The sequence below is a fragment of the Orycteropus afer genome, unplaced genomic scaffold (genome assembly GCF_000298275.1).
Source record: "Orycteropus afer afer isolate SDZICR_OR568_19922 unplaced genomic scaffold, OryAfe1.0 scaffold00090, whole genome shotgun sequence".
Taxonomy (NCBI): domain Eukaryota; kingdom Metazoa; phylum Chordata; class Mammalia; order Tubulidentata; family Orycteropodidae; genus Orycteropus; species Orycteropus afer.
The window spans coordinates 5,420,848-5,430,919 of record NW_006921677.1 but is presented as its reverse complement, the minus strand read 5'-3'; the positions used below and the strand labels follow the sequence as shown (position 1 = coordinate 5,430,919).

The 10,072-nt window shown below is 40.3% G+C and overlaps 1 pseudogene; it reads left to right on the top strand.

The window, feature by feature from the left end:
* The first annotated feature begins 8,547 nt into the window (after positions 1-8,547).
* LOC103198295 lies at positions 8,548-9,891 on the top strand (annotated as a pseudogene).
* The last annotated feature ends 181 nt before the right edge of the window (positions 9,892-10,072 follow it).

Here is a 10,072-nt window from a genome sequence, read left to right as displayed (position 1 = left end):
TTATAAGAAAGGAGTTCTGATGGCACAGTGCCTAAGGCATTTGACTGCTAACCAGAAGGTTGGTGGTTCAAACCCACCAGAAGCTCCTTGGAAGGAAGATGGGGCAATCTACTTCTATAAAGATTTACTGCCTTGGAAACCAAATGCTTATAATAAGACGTCCTTAGGTGTTGCTACTGGTTAATGCATTCTCTGCTAACTGAAAGGTAGGAGGTTTGAGTTCACCCAGATGCATCTCAGAAGAAAGCCTTGTGATCTGTTTCCAAAAAAATCAGCCATTGACAACCCTATGGAGCAGTTTTACCCTGACACACATGGGGTCACCATGAGTCAGAGTCGATGGCAACTGGCTGGTTTTGTTGGTTTTATCCTTACAATAGTTTTACAAGGTAAGTATTTGACTTCTGAAGTCAAAGCTCATGATATGTCTCTAAATCTTTGCATCTTCTCAGATTACTACATAATACAGTCAATGCTTGATATGTTCAGTACTATGCATTTTTTCTTGTCATTATATGATCCCAAGTTTTACTCTTCCCCAGTTAGAGCACATGTCTGCGCAGTACACAAACTGGTGAACCTATACATTCATAACTGCAGTTTTATGTTTTCAAAGTATTTCCAGACATACTGTATTCTGGAGCTGCTATCTTTTTTTTTTTTTTTTTTTTAGTGTAGATCTACTATCCAATATAGTTGTGGGAGTGAGCATGGAGTTTTAAGGGATTTCTATAGGTGCTTTCAAGTCAAAAGTTAACCAATTTGCTACTGCTTCTGGCATAAAAGCTATGAAGCTTGCTCTCTAGCTTCCTACAGGGCATGCTTTACCCTCACTCGTGGGGAAATGGAAGGAGCAAAGTATAAGAAATAAAAAGACTTGTCTCTGACCTTTGTTCTGCTGTTAATTAGTTGTTTCCCCTTGGAAAAATCACTTGACTCCTTCCATCCATTCTCTTTTTGGTATAAAAGGGAGAGATAACAGGTCCTACCTCTCTGGTTATTATAAAAACCAAGTAAGTCACATGAAAGTAATTTTAAAACAATTAAATACCTTTTAGTGATGTTAAATCTCAGAATTTTTTCTTGTCACATCCTGGATGGAACCCTTCACATCTTTCATGGCTCTTAAGTTAAAAACCAGACTCCTTATCAGTATTCACTAGTCAAGGTTCTGGGTTGCAAGCAAATGGAATTAGTTTTGATGGTCTTAGACAATAAGAGATTGCTCCCTGGAAAGCTGTACATTGCTCACAGAATCACCGGGTGGCTTGGAGAAGGAGAGGAGCAAAACAAGTTCTGGAGACCAGATGGAAGGATAATGCTACAGCCACTGCTTGATGCCTCATGACACCATCACTGTGAATGAATTCTAAACTCTTCCTTCGACTTTTCATCCCTTGTTCCAGAGTCAAGAAATCAGGGAGTTGAATGATTGGCTGAACACAGGTCACATGATCATTACCTGGCTGCCTGAGACAGAGAAGGATTATTTCTCTCCTTCATCCTCCATAACAGGAGATTATCGTTGTGATGAGGCCTTGCTGGTTCAGTGGTATAATTCTCACTCTCCGTCTGGGAGCTCCAGGTTAGATACCCTGGCCAGAGCACCTCATGCACAGCTATCACTCACCTGGCAATGGAGGCTTACACGTTTTTATGATACTGAACAGATTCAGTGGAGCTTCCAGACTAAGAAAGACTAGAAAGGAACTTTAGTGATCTACTTCCTAAAGTCAGCTACTCGAAACCCTATGGATTACAATGGTTCAATCCTGTTGTACATGAAGATACCATGAGTCAAAGCCAACTCAATAGTAATTAATAACAACAAGAACATAGCTGTGGATACCACATATGTCATGCACAATAGGAGATGACTCCACATAGAAAAAGGGGTTGGATGTTAAATAGTAAAACAAAAACAACTCAAAGCTGCACCTACAATCTAGCATGATTTGGCCTTTCTCCAATCATTAGCCTCCTCTGGCACCAACACCACTCACCCCTCCGGTCCCCACCAACAATCACCTCTAGGCACACTGGTTTTATTTCACTTTCTTTTTTGTGTTTGTCTCTTTCTTATCTCAATGCCACCCAACTGCTGTACCTGGAATTCTCCACTATACTCTATGTTCTCTTTCTGTCTAAGCCTTCCTCAGTGTTTTAAATGTAACTCACTCAAACTCACTGCCGTTGAGTCAGATCTGACTCATAGTGATGCCTCCTTGGGTTTCCGAGACAGTATCACTATGGAAGTAGATCGCTCAATCTTCCTTCTGAGGAATGGCTAGTGGGTTTGAACTGCCAGCCTTCTGGTTAGCAGTCAAATGCCTTAGGCATTATGTTACCAGAGCTCCCTTTAGCCTTAACAAAACCTATACCACTCTCCTTGGCCAAATCTAGGTTGCCCCTCACTCTTGTATGTTCTCATATAAACTTGTACCTCTTCTTTATAACACTTACCTTATTGTTGCTGAGTATTGTCAAGTCTTTTTTGACCCATAGAAACCCCATGTTGCAGAGTAGAACTACCCCATAGGGTTTTCTGGGATGTAATTTTTAAGGAAGCAAATCACCAAGTCTTCCTTTGGCAGAGCCACTGGGTGGGTTTAAGCTACCAAACTTTCAATTGTGCCACCAGGGCTCCTTAGAGCATTATAAAAGAACTAAACCAAATCCATTTCTGTCAAGTCCATTCCAACTTATAGAGACCCTATAGGACAGAGTAGCACTGCCACAGAGGGTTTCAAAGGATATTATCTTTACAAAAGCAGATTGCCGCATCTTCTTTCCACAGAGCAGCTGGTGGGTTAGAATCACCGACCTTTGGGTTAGCAGACAAGCACTTAACCATTGCACCACCAGGCTTCCTTATAGGATTTACAGTTATAATTAAATAATCATTGGTATTAGTTTACAAATTTCTGTCTTACCCATTTTATAAGCTTCATGAAAGCAAGGTCTCCATCTGTCTTTTTTCACTGATTTATCCCAGTTTCTAGCAAATCTTCAATAAGTATTTATTGAATGAATGAAAATGGATAAAAATGTGATAAATAGCTTCCTGAAATCCTCAAAAATTTTAATTTTTTCCCTGAATTATAGCAGGCATGAACCTCTCCTCCTCCCTATTATGCTGTGCAATCCTACAGGACATGGTCGTATCTTATTCTTCTTTGACCTTATTTGCTGGCACAATGCTAGGAACATTGGTTAAATGGATAAACAGATACATTCGTAAATGATGTAGCTGGGGTTGTAGTGAAAAAGCTCTTTAAGCTATTTTCCTGTGAACTCCTCTGGTATATCTTAAATTCCTTTTGTTACTTCAAACTAGGGGATAAAATGAGCACAAACATCTTATTTTATTAACCAGTAAATATAGATTAGTTTTTTCTGTTAGGTAATATAGGGATTAAAAGTAATATAAAACTTCATCTTTCCTCTATCAAAGAGTTTATAGTACAGTTAGGAAGACCAGTCAATAATGCATGAGTTAAACAGTGTGGAATGCAGACAACAATACAAGACAGTAGTAAAAGAGATGTTATGTGATGGTATTGTATTAATTGCTAATAGAGTAGAGAAAAGAAGACCTATTCATTCTGAGGAGAGTGAGATATTAGCCTTTAGGGTGGCCCTTCTTTCTACGTCTACTTTTCATACAGATACTTAAACTCTTCCCAAAGGGATTGCACCTTTTAGAAACCTCTTTTCCACTCTCCTTCTGTTCTCTCTATGCTGTCTCTCCCTTCCCAAACATACTTTGAGTTGTGAATCCTGGAAGCAATTATCCCTCTGCTCTAGGTTTCAGGTTGTAATTTTACTTCTTTCCCAAACATGTGTACATGAACTGTTGTCAGATAAGAGGTCCTGTAGTTGCTGCTCTGTATTAAAATAAGCACAAAAGGAGGAGCCAAGATGGTGGCTTAGTCAGAAACATACATCATCTTGCTACAGCAAAACAAAACAAAACAAGAAACCAAGTGAATCAGATCAGACGACAATCCTGGAAACTTGAACATCAAAAGGAAAGATAAAGAATTGAACTGAACACCAACTAAAATGAGAAATTGAATGAAAGCAGAGAATAAGGAGGGACACGGAGCAGAGGAACTCTGCCAGCAGTTCCAGCTTAGCTTGACTATCTCAAGACAAACCCAGTAGCAATCTCTGATGAGCACAGGAAGACAACTTTATAGCATTCCCAATAAGAAAAAGATAAACTGAGTAGATAAACCCAAAAGAGGGAGCTCTGGTAGCAGAGTGGCTAAGGCACTTGACTGCTAGCCAGAAGGCTGGCAGTTCAAACCCACCAGCCACTCCTCGGAAGGAAGATGGGGCAATCTACTTCCATAGTGATACTGCCTTGGAAACCCAAGGAGGGATCACTATGAGTCAGGTCTGACTTGACGGCACATAACAACAACAACAACAACACCCAAAAGAAATCATGCTGAGTGGAACATGATCTAGATCTAAGGGGGGAAAGCATAGGAAGGAGGGTAAGAGCTCCAGGGATGCTGGCATCCACAGAGTAGGGAAGTAGCTAGGATCCAGAGACAGGTTTATTTAAGAGTAGTGGTTTTAACTATTAGAGCTGGGTAGTGTTTGCAAAGCAATAGATTTCCCACCTAACCAGACAACAGGCAGCTCCCCATCTTTACACTTAAGTGAGGCCAGGTCCTGATTGCTGACTTCAACCAGTAGAACATACCCAGACCACTGCCTGGTGACCAGAGGAGCACATTCCCCTTCCTCCCACACTCTTGGTGACTAGAGGTACAAACCCCCTAGCCCTACAGCCTCAACCATGGGGGACTACAGTTCACACCCTTCTCCCCTCTATCCATCCCCATCTACCATCACCTCCTTGCCCACACACAATGTATTCATCTACCCCACCCGGACTCCCCACAAGTGACCTGTCTGTACAAACAGTGTAATTATTCTGGTGGCCCTGCCTGTCCACTTCTTCCACCCCTGCCCCAGCAATCTGCCCCTCCAATAGGCACAGTACCACTCCAGTGACGCTGCCTGCTTGATCTTGCCACTCACTCAGTGATCAGCCCCCAGAACAGAGTAGAACAACTCTAGCAACACTGCCTATCCACCCCCATTTCCTGCCTAGCAATCTTTCCCTCTAGTCAGTACAGGACCACTCCAGTGACCTTGCCTACCTGACTTCACCACTCACCCAGAGAGCAGCCCCTCCAAGTGGAGTAGGACCACTGTAGCAACTCTGAAAGCTTGACTTCACCTTCCATATAGTGAGTAACCTGCCCCTCCAAGCATCGTGGGAACTTTCTGGTGACCCATCCCCATCCTGGTGACCTGTCCTTCTGAGGAATGCATGGCTGTTCCAGCAACCCCACCCCCTGACAAACTATCCTCCCTTAGGAGCACTCTGGCCCATTGGATGGCACACTATCCACACATTTGGCAAGTGGTGAAAGGAAAGCATGGTCTCACACCCCCATTTACTCAACACATTCATCAAACCTACCTCCTGGCCCACTCAACCAATGCCATCACCTGGTCCCATGACACCAGACTGATAACAGATGGCAGTCAATGCATGCCCAACATGTCTTGAGCTGCTCTGCATGATCAGTGAACAGAGCCCTGTGATCTCAGTACTAGCTGCTTCCCTGCCCACCCAGAGATATGTGGTAAGAGGTCCAGCACTGCTGGACTATGAGTCAGCATAGCACATCTACCCTGCCTTTCCTGATACATCAAAACAAAACAAAAATCAGAACACAATAAAGAAACATATAATCAATCAATAAATAAAATAACACCTTAATGCCTTGGAGATGACAGAAAATACCAATTCACATAAGGAAGCAGGACAAGGTGGCTTAAGCAATTGAAAAAAATAAAAGGCCAGAAAACCTTCCTAAGGAAGATATGGTAAGGAAACTATCTGACAAGGAATTCAAAAGACTTATATATAGGGTTTTCAAAGAGCTCAAGAAAAAGATCAAGGAAAGTATGGACAAAACCAAGGAAAACACATACCAAAGTCTAGAAGAATTCAGGAAACCAATACAAGAACAAAATGACAAAATAAATAGACAATTAGAAAGCATACAGCATCTAGAAATGCAGAAGATTGTCAATAAAATATTAGAAATAGATAATGCAATAGAAGGACATAGATAGAACTAAATCAATGGAAGAAAGAATCAATGCAATAAAGCACAAATCCCTCAATCTCAGAAAAAAGCTAATGAGGCAAAATGAAAAAAAAAAAAAAAAGCCTAAGTGTTACATGAGTCAGGTTTGACTCGACGGCACATAACAACAACAACAACAACAACAAGTGTTACATAGGATACTATCAAGAGGAGTAATCTACATCAGATTAGCATTCCAGAACAAAAAGAGACATGTAAAAACATGGAGATAATATTTGAAGATTTGTTGGCAAAAATTTCCCTAATATAAAAGACAAGAAGATTTCTATCCAACAAGCTAAACAGCCCCCATAAAAAAATATACACCAAAAGAAAGTCACCAAGATATATCATAATCAAACTTTCTAAAACCAAAGACAAATAATTCTGAGAGCAGCTTGTGAGAAATGAAAAAGCACATATAAAGGGACACCAATAAGACAAAGCTCTGACTTGTCTGGAATCATATAGTCTAGGAGAAAATGGGATGACATATATAAAACCCTGGAAGATAAGAATTTCTAACCAAGAATCATATATTCAGCAAAATTTTCTTTCAAATACAGTAACAAGGTTAAGACATTCCTAGATACACAGAAATTAGGGACTTTGTAAAAACCACATTAACCCTACAAGAAGTATAAAAGGGAGTCCCTTCAGATAGAGAACCAATAACACAGACAACAACCTGACATTAAAATACATGACAGCACCACCCAGATATCAACCCAGATAAAGGACTCTCAAAAGTGAAATAAATCTACAAAAATGAAAACAAAAAAACAGAGATGATAATTTGTAATTGATGAAAAATTCAAAACAAAAAGTGGAAATAAATGATATAATGAAGGAGATTTCATATGGAGAGGAAGTCAAGGTAATATCAGTAAATAACAGACTGTTCTAAACTTAGGAAGATAAAAGTAAATCTTAGAGTAAACACAAAGAAAATTAACAAGCATATTCACCATAATAAAGAAGAAAATAAAAGATTCCATAAATGCAACAAATTCAACAAAAATAAAGAAAATGAAAAGATAAACCATAAAACAAAATAACTCAGTACAGAGAATTAAATGAACAAAGAAATCATCAACAGAATAATATATATATGTATATATAACAAAATAACAGCAGTAAATTCGTATCTATTGATAAGCACACTAAATGTAAATGGTTTAAATAAACCAGTCAAGAGACAGAGAGTGGCAGAGTGGGTAAAAAAAAAAACATAACCCAATGATATGTTGCCTATAACAAACACATTTTACACACAAAGGCATAAATAGGTTAAAAATCAAAGGATGGAAAAAGTATTTATCAAGCAAACAGTAAACAAAGAGAGCAGGAACAGCAATATTAATCTCTGATAAACTAAAGTCTATATCAAACTCCATCATAAGAGACAAAGAAGGACACTATATAGTGAGTAAGCAGTCAATCCACCCAAGAGGACATAATATTTATACAAATATTTATACACCCAAGGACAGAGCTCCAACATACATAAAATGAACTCTAACAAAATTGAAAAGAGAAATAGACAGTTCTACAATAATAGTAGGGGACTTTAACACACCACTTTTGATGATGGACAGAACTAGAAAGAATTTCAACAAAGGTACCTCGCTTACTGCCATCAAGTCATTTCTGACTCATAGTGACCTCTCCTTGGGTTTCTGAGGTGGTATCACTATAGAAGTAAACTGCCCAACATTCCTTCCAAGGAGTGGCTGGTGGGTTTGAACCACCAGCCTTCTGGTTAGCAGTCAAATGCCTTAGGCACTATGCCACCAGAGCTCCTAACAAAGGTACAGATGATCTAAAGAAGGCAATCAACCAACTTGACCTCATAGACATATGCAGAACAACCACACAACAACAACACAGTACATATTCTACTCCAGTAAATATGGATCATTTTCCAGAATAGACCATATTTTAGGCCACAAAGTAAGCCTTAATAAAGTAAAACAAACAAATAAACAAAAAGCAAATACTACAAAGCATCTTCTGTGTTCACTAGTTATTGTTGTTGTTGTTGTTATGTGCCGTCGAGTCGGCCCCAACTCATAGCGACCCCTCCTTGGGTTTCCGAGGCAGTATCACTACGGAAGTAGGATTGCCCAACCTTCCTTCCGAGGAGTGGCTGGTGGGTTTGAACCACCAGCCTTCTGGTGAGCAGTCAAGTGCTTTAGCCACTATGCTACCAGAGCTCCTACTAGTTATAGAATTAGAAATTAGTAACAGGAAGAATAAGGGAAAAAAAATCAAATACATGGAAACTCAGTAACACCTTGCTTAAACACCATGGGTAATAGAAGTTCTTTTTCATGGCACCACAACAGTGATTGGCTGCTTCACCATGAAGCTGAACATCTCCTTCCCAGCCACTGGCTACCAGAAATTCATTGAAGTGGATGATGAACGCAAACTTCGTACCTTTTATGAGAAGTGAGTGGCCACAGAAGTTGCTGCTGATTCTTTTGGTGACAAGTGGAAGGGTTATGTTGTCCGAATCAGTGGTGAGAACGACAAATAGGGTTTTACCATGAAGCAGGGTGTCTTGACCCATGGCCGTGTCTGCCTGCTACTAAGTAAGCAGTATTCCTTTTACAGACCAAGAAAAACTGAAGAGAGATAGCACTGTCCGGAGTTACATTGTAGATGCTAATCTGAGTGCTCTCAACTTGGTTATTACAAAAAAAAAAGGGGAGGGGGTGGTATTCTGGTTACCTAGTGGCGCTCTGACAAGAATATACAACCAATGGGATGGCCTTAACAAACAAGAGTTTATTCTTTCACAGTTTGGAGGCTTTAAGTCCAAGTTCAAAGTGCCAGGCTCTAGGGGCTGGGTGAAAGCCCCTCAGCCTTGGGCTTCAGCTCTGCCTCCGGCTCCTGGCCCACTGAAGCTAGAGGCATTTCTTCACTCAGACAGCTGCTTGCTGCTGAGGCTGAGAAGCCCAAGGTTGACAAATAAAACGGCACAGTCCCACTGTTACCAAAACACACGGCAGGCCATTAATTTAAGTCCATTTAAGTCCCAAGGTCAGCAGAGCATAGCAGGCTGCTGAGCAACGACATGGCTACATGCAGGTTCAAGCTAGAGACCATTCCCAAAGCTGCTTCTTATATATGGGAAGCAGACCACATACCCAAAACAGCTACTCAGCTGCTTGTGGTAGATCCCACTATGGAGTTAATTGCCAGTCTCATCATGGGGAATAATTACCACCAGCTGCCCAGCCATTCAACCAGGCCCAGCCAAGTTGACACACAAACATAACCACCACAAGGGGGCGGGGAGAAGGATATTCCAGGACTAACTGATACTACTGTGCCTCATTGCCTGCAGCCTTAAAGAGCTAGCAGAATCTGCAAACTTTTCAGTCTCTTTAAAGAAGATGATGTCTGCCAGTATGTTGTGAGAAAGCCCCTGAACAAGGAAGGCAAGAAACCCAGGACCAAAGCACCCAAGATTCAGTGATTTGTTACTCCACATGTCCTGCAACACCAACATAGGTGTATTGCTTGGAAGAAACAGTGCACTAATAAAAATAAGGAGGAGGCTGCAGAATATGCCAAGCCTTTGGCCAAGAGAATGAAGGAGGCCAAAGAAAAACTCCAGGAACAGATTGCAAAGAGATGGAGGCTGTCCTCTCTGAGCTTCTCCTCTAATTTGAATCCAGTCAGAAATATAATTTTCTGAGACAAATAATAATAATAATAATATGGGTAATAGAAGAAATTAAAAACAAAAATGAAAAAATTCCTAAAATCAAGTGAGAATGAAAACACAACATACCAAAACTTTTAGGACAAAGCAAAAGCAACATTCAGAGGAGAATTCATAGCAATAGATGTGCACATAAAAAAAAAAAAAAAAAAAA